Raw genomic sequence first — 14,779 nt, 5'->3', positions numbered from 1 at the left:
AGAGCTCGAACAAAAAGGAGGTGAGTTAATGTCCATCGTAGGCGCTTGGGGAGTTGAAGTCGGCGTTGCCGTTTCAACTAGCAAGACGGCGATCATGCTGCTCAAAGGCATACTTAGACGGCCGCCAATGGTACGGTTTGCTGGAGCAAGCCTGCCATATAAGTGCAAGTATCGGTACCTAGGCATCACGGTCGGCGAGCGGTTGAGTTTTCTCCCGCACATCACGGGCTTGCGTGATAAGCTGACCGGAGTCGTAGGGGCATTGTCGCGCGTACTGCGGGTCGACTGGGGACTCAGTCCCCGCGCAAAGCGGACAATATATGCCGGACTCATGGTGCCCTGTGCACTATTTGGTGCCTCGGTTTGGTCTGTCGTGACGACGACGCAAGTGGTTGCCAGGAGGCATCTGCTTGCGTGCCAAAGGATCGTCCTGATTGGATGCCTACCGGTATGCCGAACAGTGTCCACCATGGCGCTGCAAGTACTAGCTGGAGCCCCCCCGTTTGATCTGGTTGCCAGACGCCTGGCAATCAGCTTCAAACTAAAGCGTGACTACCCGCTGGAGGAGAGCGATTGGCTGTACGGCGAAGATTTGGCAAATCTTAGCTGGAAGCAGAAGATGGCGCGACTAGACGAAGACCTGTTGTGCGAGTGGCAACGCAGATGGGATGATGGTGACTCCCCAGGACGGGTGACGCACCGCTTCATCCCGAACGCAGGCTTCGTCTACAGCGAACGAAGGTTTGGCTTCACGCTGCGCGCTGGGTTCCTGCTGACGGGCCACGGATCGCTCAATGCATTTCTGCATGGAAGAAGCCTTAGCGACACGCCAGCATGTCTATGCGGCGCAGAACGCGAGGATTGGCAGCACTTCCTATGTGCTTGTCCCTCGAGACCTCGATGGACCTTGCGAGACCTCGATGGACTTGGAGTGCAGTACACGGATGGCGACTGGACCTTCTCCGATGTGACGGCTTCTCAGGAGAGAATGCGGACTCTCGACAGGTTCGCCGGACTGGCGTTCTCCAGGCGACAACAGCTGCTGAATGCGCAAGCGGCGCACGGGCTGGGTGGATTCCCTATCCAGGCCGGTCGGGGCTAAAAGGGAGGATCGAGCTGAGTCCTTAAGATCGGTACCACGGGTTGTGCAGTTCCAAGGCTGCACATTGAGGTCGGCCCCCTAGTGGGAGTATCGTGGTGGCTGTGGTTGATACCCAAACGTTACGCGGGGAGAGCCGCTAGGCTCCTCGTGGAGTTGCGCTCTCAACCTGGTGCCGAGACCCATAGATCGGAAGACGTGTTAGATACACCTCGCCCCTCACCCCTTCAGTGAGCGAACTGAGGAAGGTAGTGGCCAGCAGCAAATTCACCGAAGCGGGATTGGAGGTCAAGAAGAGGCCGGAGACCAAGCCTCAGGTCGTGGTGTACGACGTGGACACGTCCATAACACCGGAAGAGTTCATGGAGGAGCTCTTCACAAAGAACCTGGAGGAGACCATGACTGCCGCGGAGTTCAAAAAGTCGGTTCACCTGGGCAGTAAACCCTGGTCGGTCACCGACGGCGCCACGATCAACGTGACGCTAGAGGTCGACGCAAAGGCACAGGAGGCGTTGCGCGAATGCGTATACATCAAGTGGTTTAGATGCCGCTGCCGCTCCTTGGTCAGAACATACGCCTGCCACAGATGTGCAGGCTTCGACCACAAGGTGTCGCAATGTCGCCTAAAGGAGAACGTGTGCCACCGGTGTGGACAGAACGGCCACAACGTTGCACGGTGTCCCAACCCCGTGGACTGCCGCAACTGCCGCTTCAAGGGGTACCCTGCAGCACATTCCATGCTGTCAGCGGCGTGCCCGATCTACGGAGCGGTACTGGCGAGGGTGCAAGCTAGACATTAATGTTTAGCTTCATCCAAGCTAATTGTGGCCTTGGCCGAGCGGCTGTGATGGAACTCGGAGCCATCATGCGCAGCTCTGGCCGTCAGTTCGCACTGGTCCAGGAGCCGTACGTCGATGGAGCAGGGCGGATTACCGGCCTTCCAGGACCGCCGAGGAAAAGCTGCTATCATCGTCGACGAACCGGACGCCATCTGCATGCCAATGGAGACCCTTACCACGGATTTTGGAGTATGCGTCAGAGTTACGGGAAGATTCGGCTCAATCTTCCTATGCTCCGTGTACTGCCAATTCGACACCGACTTGGCGCCGTACCTCAGGTACTTAGATGCGGTGCTGCTGCTGGGCAGCCGCACTCCTGTCATCTTTGGGCTCGACGCGAACGCAGTATCCCCAGCGTGGTTTGGCAAGCTCTCCGAACACAATCGGGGGCAAGCTAACTATGCACGGGGTGAGCTGCTGTCTGAGTGGATAACCGAGATGAGAGCCGGCGTGCTCAATGAAGCCAGTCGGGTGTTTACATTCGATAACCGTAGAGGCCAAAGCGATATCGATGTGACAATCGTCAACCAAGCTGCGACTATGTGGGCCACATACGATTGGGAAGTGAAGGAATGGGACACCAGCGATCACAACATGATCCATGTTGTGGTGACGACTGACCCGAACGACACAGTTGAGCCCATTGCTCCTGTGCCGTCATGGAAGCTTTCCAATGCGCGCTGGCGATTGTTCGAGGAGGAAGTGGTAAGGGAGATTGCCGAATTACCGGAAGACATCGCCGAATCGCCGTTGGACAACCAAGTGTCTGCACTGCGCTCTGTAGTGCACAGTGTGTGCGACAGAGTGCTGGGACGCAGCACACCGAGAGCCGCGAGAAAAGTAGTTTGGTGGACTGCCGAACTACACTCCAAACGCCGAGAGGTCAGGAGACTGAGGCGAAGGCTCCAGGACGCTCGTCGGCATGAGACCGACGCAGCAGAGGAACTTGTGCTCGCGTTGAGGATCTCCTCAGCGCAGTACAAGAAGCTCATCCTGAGATCGAAGGAAGACAACTGGCGACGCTTCGTGGGAGAGAACAGAGATGATCCATGGGGGCACGTCTACAGGATTTGCCGAGGCCGCAAAAAGAGCACGGAGATTGGATGACTTCGAACGGATGGTAGGCTGGTCGCAACATGGCGCGACTGTGCGGGTGTGCTCCTTCGCAACTTCTTTCCTGTTGCGGAGACGAATGCACACATTGCCATCCCGATCGAGGCTCCACCGGCCCTCGAAGCTTTCGAGGTTGATGCATGCGTCGCCAGGTTGAAGAGCAGACGCTCTCCCGGCATGGACGGCATCACAGGTGCCATTTGCAAGGCATTGTGGCGTGCCATCCCTCAGCACATGACAGCGATGTATTCCCGCTGCCTGGAGACAGGGTATTTCCCAACGGAATGGAATCATCCCAGGGTGGTTCCACTCCTGAAGGGACCCGATAAGGACCGGACCGATCCTACCTCATATCGGGGTATCTGTCTGTTGCCAGTGCTGGGCAAAGTGCTTGAGGGCATCATGGTGAATCGTCTGAAGTACACCATTCCGGATGGCTGCAGATGGCAATTTGGCTTTCGCCAAGGACGTTGTGTGGAGGATGCTTGGAAACACGTCGTGAGTACTGTTTCGGCCAGCCGGTCGAAATACGTGCTCGGAGTCTTTGTGGATTTCAAGGGAGCCTTCGACAACGTTGAGTGGAATGCTGCACTACGTCGCCTCCTTGAGCTGGGATGCCGAGAAGCAAGCTTGTGGCGAAGTTTCTTCTCCGGCCGGAGTGCGAGCATCGTCAGTAGGCATGGAGTAGCCACTGTTCCGGTGACAAGAGGTTGCCCGCAGGGGTCCATAAGTGGTCCATTTATATGGAACATCTTAATGGACGTGTTGCTCCAGCGCTTAGAGCCCCTTGGTGCGCTCAGCGCGTATGCTGACGACTTGCTCCTCCTCATCGAAGGGAATGCCCGATCAGAGCTCGAACAAAAAGGAGGTGAGTTAATGTCCATCGTAGGCGCTTGGGGAGTTGAAGTCGGCGTTGCCGTTTCAACTAGCAAGACGGCGATCATGCTGCTCAAAGGCATACTTAGACGGCCGCCAATGGTACGGTTTGCTGGAGCAAGCCTGCCATATAAGTGCAAGTATCGGTACCTAGGCATCACGGTCGGCGAGCGGTTGAGTTTTCTCCCGCACATCACGGGCTTGCGTGATAAGCTGACCGGAGTCGTAGGGGCATTGTCGCGCGTACTGCGGGTCGACTGGGGACTCAGTCCCCGCGCAAAGCGGACAATATATGCCGGACTCATGGTGCCCTGTGCACTATTTGGTGCCTCGGTTTGGTCTGTCGTGACGACGACGCAAGTGGTTGCCAGGAGGCATCTGCTTGCGTGCCAAAGGATCGTCCTGATTGAATGCCTACCGGTATGCCGAACAGTGTCCACCATGGCGCTGCAAGTACTAGCTGGAGCCCCCCCGTTTGATCTGGTTGCCAGACGCCTGGCAATCAGCTTCAAACTAAAGCGTGACTACCCGCTGGAGGAGAGCGATTGGCTGTACGGCGAAGATTTGGCAAATCTTAGCTGGAAGCAGAAGATGGCGCGACTAGACGAAGACCTGTTGTGCGAGTGGCAACGCAGATGGGATGATGGTGACTCCCCAGGACGGGTGACGCACCGCTTCATCCCGAACGCAGGCTTCGTCTACAGCGAACGAAGGTTTGGCTTCACGCTGCGCGCTGGGTTCCTGCTGACGGGCCACGGATCGCTCAATGCATTTCTGCATGGAAGAAGCCTTAGCGACACGCCAGCATGTCTATGCGGCGCAAAACGCGAGGATTGGCAGCACTTCCTATGTGCTTGTCCCCTCTATACACACTTGCGAGACCTCGATGGACTTGGAGTGCAGTACACGGATGGCGACTGGACCTTCTCCGATGTGACGGCTTCTCAGGAGAGAATGCGGACTCTCGACAGGTTCGCCGGACTGGCGTTCTCCAGGCGACAACAGCTGCTGAATGCGCAAGCGGCGCACGGGCTGGGTGGATTCCCTATCCAGGCCGGTCGGGGCTAAAAGGGAGGATCGAGCTGAGTCCTTAAGATCGGTACCACGGGTTGTGCAGTTCCAAGGCTGCACATTGAGGTCGGCCCCCTAGTGGGAGTATCGTGGTGGCTGTGGTTGATACCCAAACGTTACGCGGGGAGAGCCGCTAGGCTCCTCGTGGAGTTGCGCTCTCAACCGGGTGCCGAGACCCATAGATCGGAAGACGTGTTAGATACACCTCGCCCCTCACCAAGGGGGATTGTATGCCCGACCAGGATACTTTCAATTGGTACCAGAAGAGTCGCTATGTACATAGCTATAGCTTCTTTTTAGGGGCGCTAACTGGCGCATTGTACCAGGTTCCTGCGTATGTAGCGGTGGTGCGTGATGGCGTGATATATGTAAATATATCGCACTAATCGAGGCTAAGCTGCAAATAAACATTAGACGCCGTGGTTGAAATCCCTCCCTGAGGAACCGCCACGTAAAATAAAGCTGAGAGATCAGATTCATTCATTCTGTCCCTATCTACTCAGTTGCTTTTTGACTGCCATTTGAAGCAGACGTGTTTTTCAAGCGGTCCGCTATACCGTCGTTCGAATAAAGTAAAAAGTGATTTTTCCAAGTGGAAAATACATCAAAATTGCCGCGAGATCACGCGCTGTTCGTGAGTGAAATCGGGTGTTAATTTGGTGAAAGAACAAAGCAGATATTTGCAAATTAATAAAAACAACCACGTGCGGAACCCTAGTTCGTAAACAAGTGCGAATAGTTCGACAACAAGTCGGAATAGTTCGACAGCACGTTCGAGTTCGAAGCTTTGGTTCGAAGCTTTGGCTCGAGTTCGAAGCGTTCGGTTCGTGTCTCCGCTGAGACGTTGGTTCGAGTCTCCACTAAGTGCCGATTAGTTGAGTCACGCCAATAGAGGTAGCCACAACCCGCCGGGCTATGGAAATAGAGACGGAGGCCGACGCCAGCGACACTAGCGTGGCTAGTGTAGGGGCGAGCTCGTCGTCGAGCGTCCCCGCCCGCAGGCGGGGTCGGCCGAAGTCCTCAGCCGCCAAACAGGGAGCCAAAAAGATCGGGCTCGGGATTGGGCTAGCTGGAGAGCGGCCGATCCCAGCCGAGAGATCGCCGCCAACGTCGCTCCCCTTTGAGCAGGCTCCATCCACCTCTGCCGCTGCCGCTGCCACCACCGCTGCCAGTACTTCTGCCGCCGCTGCCACCACCGCTGCCGCCACCGCTGCCGCCACCGCTGCCACCACCGCTGCCACCACCGCTGCCACATGCCCGGCAACTGACATTGTCGCGGCAGGCTACTCGGCCATCATCGCAGAAATGTCTGCGATAAGGATGGCGGTGAGCAAGGCTGTACTTAAGGGGCTGATGCCGCCCGAGGCCTCAATGGAAATCCTCGTCGCGACCAACCGGTACGACGAGTTGGTCATGGCCCTGGCTGGGGAAAAGGTGCGCTTGGAGGAGAGGGCAAGGATGCCGCCTCCACCGAGACCCGCTGCTGCTGCCCACTCGGGCACCACTGCCGTCACAACCGCTGCGTATGCGACAGCCTTCCCAGGCCTGCCAGCACCGAGCGCCGTCGCTGCACCGATCCCAAAGCCTAGGGATACCTGGTCTGCTCTAATAAAGAGCAAAAACCCGGAGGAGACCAGCAAGGAGCTTGTGGAGTTAAGAAGACCGTGGTGCCGACTCTTGGAGTCCGCGTTCACGAGGTTCGCGAGCTGAAGAGTGGAGGAGCGATTATTCGCACCCCTTCAGTGAGCGAACTGAGGAAGGTAGTGGCCAGCAGCAAATTCACCGAAGCGGGATTGGAGGTCAAGAAGAGGCCGGAGACCAAGCCTCAGGTCGTGGTGTACGACGTGGACACGTCCATAACACCGGAAGAGTTCATGGAGGAGCTCTTCACAAAGAACCTGGAGGAGACCATGACTGCCGCGGAGTTCAAAAAGTCGGTTCACCTGGGCAGTAAACCCTGGTCGGTCACCGACGGCGCCACGATCAACGTGACGCTAGAGGTCGACGCAAAGGCACAGGAGGCGTTGCGCGAATGCGTATACATCAAGTGGTTTAGATGCCGCTGCCGCTCCTTGGTCAGAACATACGCCTGCCACAGATGTGCAGGCTTCGACCACAAGGTGTCGCAATGTCGCCTAAAGGAGAACGTGTGCCACCGGTGTGGACAGAACGGCCACAACGTTGCACGGTGTCCCAACCCCGTGGACTGCCGCAACTGCCGCTTCAAGGGGTACCCTGCAGCACATTCCATGCTGTCAGCGGCGTGCCCGATCTACGGAGCGGTACTGGCGAGGGTGCAAGCTAGACATTAATGTTTAGCTTCATCCAAGCTAATTGTGGCCGTGGCCGAGCGGCTGTGATGGAACTCGGAGCCATCATGCGCAGCTCTGGCCGTCAGTTCGCACTGGTCCAGGAGCCGTACGTCGATGGAGCAGGGCGGATTACCGGCCTTCCTTCTGGAATGCGAGTTTTCCAGGACCGCCGAGGAAAAGCTGCTATCATCGTCGACGAACCGGACGCCATCTGCATGCCAATGGAGACCCTTACCACGGATTTTGGAGTATGCGTCAGAGTTACGGGAAGATTCGGCTCAATCTTCCTATGCTCCGTGTACTGCCAATTCGACACCGACTTGGCGCCGTACCTCAGGTACTTAGATGCGGTGCTGCTGCTGGGCAGCCGCACTCCTGTCATCTTTGGGCTCGACGCGAACGCAGTATCCCCAGCGTGGTTTAGCAAGCTCTCCGAACACAATCGGGGGCAAGCTAACTATGCACGGGGTGAGCTGCTGTCTGAGTGGATAACCGAGATGAGAGCCGGCGTGCTCAATGAAGCCAGTCGGGTGTTTACATTCGATAACCGTAGAGGCCAAAGCGATATCGATGTGACAATCGTCAACCAAGCTGCGACTATGTGGGCCACATACGATTGGGAAGTGAAGGAATGGGACACCAGCGATCACAACATGATCCATGTTGTGGTGACGACTGACCCGAACGACACAGTTGAGCCCATTGCTCCTGTGCCGTCATGGAAGCTTTCCAATGCGCGCTGGCGATTGTTCGAGGAGGAAGTGGTAAGGGAGATTGCCGAATTACCGGAAGACATCGCCGAATCGCCGTTGGACAACCAAGTGTCTGCACTGCGCTCTGTAGTGCACAGTGTGTGCGACAGAGTGCTGGGACGCAGCACATCGAGAGCCGCGAGAAAAGTAGTTTGGTGGACTGCCGAACTACACTCCAAACGCCGAGAGGTCAGGAGACTGAGGCGAAGGCTCCAGGACGCTCGTCGGCATGAGACCGACGCAGCAGAGGAACTTGTGCTCGCGTTGAGGATCTCCTCAGCGCAGTACAAGAAGCTCATCCTGAGATCGAAGGAAGACAACTGGCGACGCTTCGTGGGAGAGAACAGAGATGATCCATGGGGGCACGTCTACAGGATTTGCCGAGGCCGCAAAAAGAGCACGGAGATTGGATGCCTTCGAACGGATGGTAGGCTGGTCGCAACATGGCGCGACTGTGCGGGTGTGCTCCTTCGCAACTTCTTTCCTGTTGCGGAGACGAATGCACACATTGCCATCCCGATCGAGGCTCCACCGGCCCTCGAAGCTTTCGAGGTTGATGCATGCGTCGCCAGGTTGAAGAGCAGACGCTCTCCCGGCATGGACGGCATCACAGGTGCCATTTGCAAGGCATTGTGGCGTGCCATCCCTCAGCACATGACAGCGATGTATTCCCGCTGCCTGGAGACAGGGTATTTCCCAACGGAATGGAAGCATCCCAGGGTGGTTCCACTCCTGAAGGGACCTAATAAGGACCGGACCGATCCTACCTCATATCGGGGTATCTGTCTGTTGCCAGTGCTGGGCAAAGTGCTTGAGGGCATCATGGTGAATCGTCTGAAGGACACCATTCCGGATGGCTGCAGATGGCAATTTGGCTTTCGCCAAGGACGTTGTGTGGAGGATGCTTGGAAACACGTCGTGAGTACTGTTTCGGCCAGCCGGTCGAAATACGTGCTCGGAGTCTTCGTGGATTTCAAGGGAGCCTTCGACAACGTTGAGTGGAATGCTGCACTACGCCGCCTCCTTGAGCTGGGATGCCGAGAAGCAAGCTTGTGGCGAAGTTTCTTCTCCGGCCGGAGTGCGAGCATCGTCAGTAGGCATGGAGTAGCCACTGTTCCGGTGACAAGAGGTTGCCCGCAGGGGTCCATAAGTGGTCCATTTATATGGAACATCTTAATGGACGTGTTGCTCCAGCGCTTAGAGCCCCTTGGTGCGCTCAGCGCGTATGCTGACGACTTGCTCCTCCTCATCGAAGGGAATGCCCGATCAGAGCTCGAACAAAAAGGAGGTGAGTTAATGTCCATCGTAGGCGCTTGGGGAGTTGAAGTCGGCGTTGCCGTTTCAACTAGCAAGACGGCGATCATGCTGCTCAAAGGCATACTTAGACGGCCGCCAGTGGTACGGTTTGCTGGAGCAAACCTGCCATATAAGTGCAAGTATCGGTACCTGGGCATCACGGTCGGCGAGCGGTTGAGTTTTCTCCCGCACATCACGGGCTTGCGTGATAAGCTGACCGGAGTCGTAGGGGCATTGTCGCGCGTACTGCGGGTCGACTGGGGACTCAGTCCCCGCGCAAAGCGGACAATATATGCCGGACTCATGGTGCCCTGTGCACTATTTGGTGCCTCGGTTTGGTCTGTCGTGACGACGACGCAAGTGGTTGCCAGGAGGCATCTGCTTGCGTGCCAAAGGATCGTCCTGATTGGATGCCTACCGGTATGCCGAACAGTGTCCACCATGGCGCTGCAAGTACTAGCTGGAGCCCCCCCGTTTGATCTGGTTGCCAGACGCCTGGCAATCAGCTTCAAACTAAAGCGTGACTACCCGCTGGAGGAGAGCGATTGGCTGTACGGCGAAGATTTGGCAAATCTTAGCTGGAAGCAGAAGATGGCGCGACTAGACGAAGACCTGTTGTGCGAGTGGCAACGCAGATGGGATGATGGTGACTCCCCAGGACGGGTGACGCACCGCTTCATCCCGAACGCAGGCTTCGTCTACAGCGAACGAAGGTTTGGCTTCACGCTGCGCGCTGGGTTCCTGCTGACGGGCCACGGATCGCTCAATGCATTTCTGCATGGAAGAAGCCTTAGCGACACGCCAGCATGTCTATGCGGCGCAGAACGCGAGGATTGGCAGCACTTCCTATGTGCTTGTCCCCTCTATACAGACTTGCGAGACCTCGATGGACTTGGAGTGCAGTACACGGATGGCGACTGGACCTTCTCCGATGTGACGGCTTCTCAGGAGAGAATGCGGACTCTCGACAGGTTCGCCGGACTGGCGTTCTCCAGGCGACAACAGCTGCTGAATGCGCAAGCGGCGCACGGGCTGGGTGGATTCCCTATCCAGGCCGGTCGGGGCTAAAAGGGAGGATCGAGCTGAGTCCTTAAGATCGGTACCACGGGTTGTGCAGTTCCAAGGCTGCACATTGAGGTCGGCCCCCTAGTGGGAGTATCGTGGTGGCTGTGGTTGATACCCAAACGTTACGCGGGGAGAGCCGCTAGGCTCCTCGTGGAGTTGAGCTCTCAACCGGGTGCCGAGACCCATAGATCGGAAGACGTGTTAGATACACCTCGCCCCTCACCAAGGGGGATTGTATGCCCGACCAGGATACTTTCAATTGGTACCAGAAGAGTCGCTATGTACATAGCTATAGCTTCTTTTTAGGGGCGCTAACTGGCGCATTGTACCAGGTTCCTGCGTATGTAGCGGTGGTGCGTGATGGCGTGATATATGTAAATATATCGCACTAATCGAGGCTAAGCTGCAAATAAACATTAGACGCCGTGGTTGAAATCCCTCCCTGAGGAACCGCCACGTAAAATAAAGCTGAGAGATCAGATTCATTCATTCTGTCCCTATCTACTCAGTCGCTTTCTAACTGTCGTTAAGAGCAGACGTGTTTTTCTGGTGTCGCTTGCCGAAGCCAAGGTTTTTGATTTCGTTTTCTGCTTTGTGCGGTGTTTCTTTCGTTGACCGAAACCGGTTTTTAGGGCGCTAGCGTGTGCCTGTGTTTGCGTGTGTGTGTAAAAATTTCTATTTATAGCTGCTTATCGCGATAAAGATCTTTGGTGGTGGCTGCTATGAACAAGAAAAAGAAAAATTCGGAGGCCGTTGAGAAGCCTTCTTCCGATAAAGAACTGGCTGCTTCTGAGCCGCTGGAATTGAAGAGGAAGGGGAAGCTGGTTGGGCGGTTGAAGAGGGCCACCTCGGAGACCAATATCGCCATGCTGTCTCCGGAGAACGGTAGTGGTGGTTCCCAGGATACCCGTGGGGACCACGGCAAGTGTTCCGCCGGCAGCAGCGGTGGATTTCTCAACCCCTGTGGAGCCGCGACCGGTTGACACCTGGTCCTTGGTGGTGCGGAGCAAAAATGCCGGAGTGCACGCACGGGACGTGGTGCAGAAAGTTGTGAAAGAGGTGGGGCCATCCTTGGGGGTGCGCGTACATGAGGTTAAGCCTCGCCGTGATGGTAGTGTGATTATTCGCACTCCATCTGTTGCCGAGCGGAAGAAAATTGCGGAAAATGCAAAGTTTGATGAGGTAGGACTGACTGTGAAGGTCAATGAAAAGATGGGGCCCAGAGTGGTCGTACACGGTGTGCACAGACAAATAACGCCTGAAGAATTCATGGGTGACCTATTTGAGCTGAACCTGAAGGATAAGATGACTGCTGAGGCTTTTAGTGGTATTCAAATGATCACGAAGCCCTGGGAGGCTTCTGAGGGTGCGATCAATGTGGTCCTTGAGGGTGCTGGCACCGCCATGCAATCTCTCCTGGATGCAGGGCGTTGCTATATCAAGTGGTTTTCTTTTCGTGTTAGGGACTTTGACCCGATTGTTGGTTGTTTCCGATGCCTGGGGACTGACCACCGAGTCTCCCAGTGCAGAGTCAAGCACGACATTTGTCGTCGTTGTGGCCAAGCGGGGCACCATGCGGCTAAGTGCAGCAATGCGCTTAACTGCCGCAACTGTGCCTTTAAGGGTAGACCTTCGGGGCATCTTATGATGTCCTTGGCTTGTCCCGTGTACAGTGCAATGGTGGCTCGGGCGAATGCTAGACACTGATGGCTTGCAAGTTTCTACAGATGAATTGTCAGGGGTCGTTTGCAGTTATGTGTGAGGTGGGGAATATGATGCGTGAGAGGGGTTGCGGTGTTGCACTGCTGCAGGAACCGTATGCCGCCAATGGTCGTGTGCGTGGATTGCCCGCAGATATGCGGGTTTTCTCTGACAGTGGGACCAATGCTGCAATAGTTGTGAATGACCCTAGCGTGGAGTGCACACTTGTAAACTCTACTGACTGGGGCGTGTGTGTGAATATTAGTGGTAGTTTAGGTAGGGTCTTTGTTAGTAGTGTATATTGCAAGTTTGGGGAACCCCTTGAGCCTTACATGGTGTACATGGAAGGGGTGCTGCTGCTGGCGGGTGGCGTGCCAGCCATCCTGGGTCTTGATGCGAATGCATCATCCCCTATGTGGTTCAGTAAAATATCTGGGCATGCGTCTGGGTATTTGAGCTACAGTCGGGGTGAAATTCTAGCCGAGTGGGCCGTATCTCAGGATGTGCGGGTCATTAACGAACCCAGCGAGTGGTATTCTTTTGACGGTCCGATGGGGAAAAGTGACATTGATGTTACTTTTGTGAATGAGGCAGCAATGAGAGTGAATGATTTCAGCTGGAGTGTTTTGGGTGGGCACGGTGTGAGTGATCATAATCCTATTGAGTTTGTGGCTCATGCCACGCCTACTGTGCGTGAAACGGTTGTGGGTAATCGTTGGCGCACCAGTGGTGCGAACTGGAGCCTTCACGGCTTTTGGGTGAAAGAGGCGGCAGCTCAGGTTCCTCTTAGCACCTTCTGTGCTATGGGGACTGATGAGCAGGTTGAATGTGTGGAGAATTGGCTGACTCGTGCGAATGATTGCATGTTTGAGAGACACCGAGAGGTGAATCGCAGGCGTGTAAAGTGGTGGACGTGGGAATTAAGTGTGAAGCGGCGGATGGTTAGGTCGCTGAGGAAGCGATTCCAAAGGGCTAGATCCTCCAATGCTGAAAACGCTTCCCAGCTCAGGGGTGAGCTTGGTCGATGTATGAATGAGTACAAGGAAATGCTTGTAAAAGTGAAAGAGGCTGAGTGGCGTTCCTTTTTGGAGCGCAATAAGGACGATCCCTGGGGTCGTGCTTATAAAATAGTTCGAGGTAGTGCTAGGGAACCTACGAGTGTGTGTGCTCTTCAAGTCAGAGGCACTTTGCTGACGACTTGGGTGGATTGTGTGAATGAATTGATGAGCGAATTCTTTCCAAGGGCGGAGCGGGAGGTTTTACCGCCAAGTGTGGCTGGTCCTTCTGAGCCGCTCCTTGTGGGTGAGTTAGAGGTGGTTTTTTCGATGTTAAAGTCGAGAAAGTCGCCTGGGATGGATGGTTTTACGGGTGAAATGTGTAAGAGTGTGTGGAAGTCTATTCCGGAAGTACTATTCTACATGTACGAGCTGTTTTCAGGATGTGTGAGCGATGGCTACTTCCCTTGGAAATGGAAATGTGCGAGAGTGCTTGTGCTCTTAAAGTCGCCTGATAGGATAAGGAGCAATCCTCGATCTTTTCGGGGCATTAGTCTTCTCCCAGTGCTTGGCAAAGTTCTGGAGAGGGTTCTGGTAGAAAGGCTGCAGGAGAGAGTGAGCGACCAGATGTCTGATAGGCAATTTGGTTTTAGGCAGGGTAGATGCGTTGAGGACGCTTGGAGGTATGTTCGCCACTCTGTGGAGTCCAGTACTGCTAAGTATGTCCTAGGTGTTTTTGTAGACTTTAAGGGGGCGTTCGACTACCTGAGTTGGGACAGTGTGGTTCGTAGATTGGATGAATGTGGTAGTCGGGACTTAGCTCTTTGGAAGAGCTATTTTTCCGGTAGACGTGCGACTGTTGTAGGATTGAATGAATGTGTGAGTGTAGACGTCGTTCGTGGTTGCCCGCAGGGATCCATTTGTGGGCCATTCATTTGGAACCTTATGATGGATACCTTGTTAGGTCAGCTTGAGCGTACGTATATGTGTTGTGCATATGCAGATGACCTGCTCATCATGATTGAGGGGCGGTCGCGCGATGAGATTGAGGCAAGTGCTGGAGTGTGCTTGCGCACTGTTCGCGAATGGGGCGATAGTGTTGGAGTTGATTTGGCAATGGACAAGACGGTGTCAATGCTGCTGAAAGGCAGGTTGGCGAACAGTCGACATCCTGTTGTCAGACTAGATGGCGTCAGTCTGAAGTATGTCACGGAGGTGAAATACCTTGGCATAACTTTTGGTGAAAGGATGTGTTTTACTCCTCATATCACAGGTCTCAGAAGGCGGCTGCTCGTCGTGGTGGGACAGGTTCGACGAATTTTGCGGAATGAATGGGGCCTTAGCAGGAGGGCTGTACGGACCATATACGGGGGTCTGTTTGTTGCTTGCGCAGCATATGGATCTTCGGTGTGGTGTGGTGCGGCTATGAGTGTTGCGGGCAGAAAGAAAGTGCTGGCCTGCCAGAGAGTGATTTTGCTTGGATGTTCGCCGGTGTGCCGCACTGTCTCTACGGAGGCAATGCAGGTACTCCTTGGTGCTGTCCCTCTTGACTTGGAGATACGGCGTCGTGCTGTACGATACAAGATTAAGAGGCGTCTGCCTTTGAGTCAGAATGAATGGTTAGCTGATAGGGACGTGGAGAGCTTAGGAATTAGTGAGT

This window comes from Drosophila persimilis, unplaced genomic scaffold (assembly GCF_003286085.1).
Source record: "Drosophila persimilis strain 14011-0111.01,24,50 unplaced genomic scaffold, DperRS2 tig00001765-arrow-arrow-pilon, whole genome shotgun sequence".
In the NCBI taxonomy this organism is placed as follows: domain Eukaryota; kingdom Metazoa; phylum Arthropoda; class Insecta; order Diptera; family Drosophilidae; genus Drosophila; species Drosophila persimilis.
The sequence above is the reverse complement of the archived record's forward strand: the minus strand, read 5'-3'. Positions refer to the sequence as shown.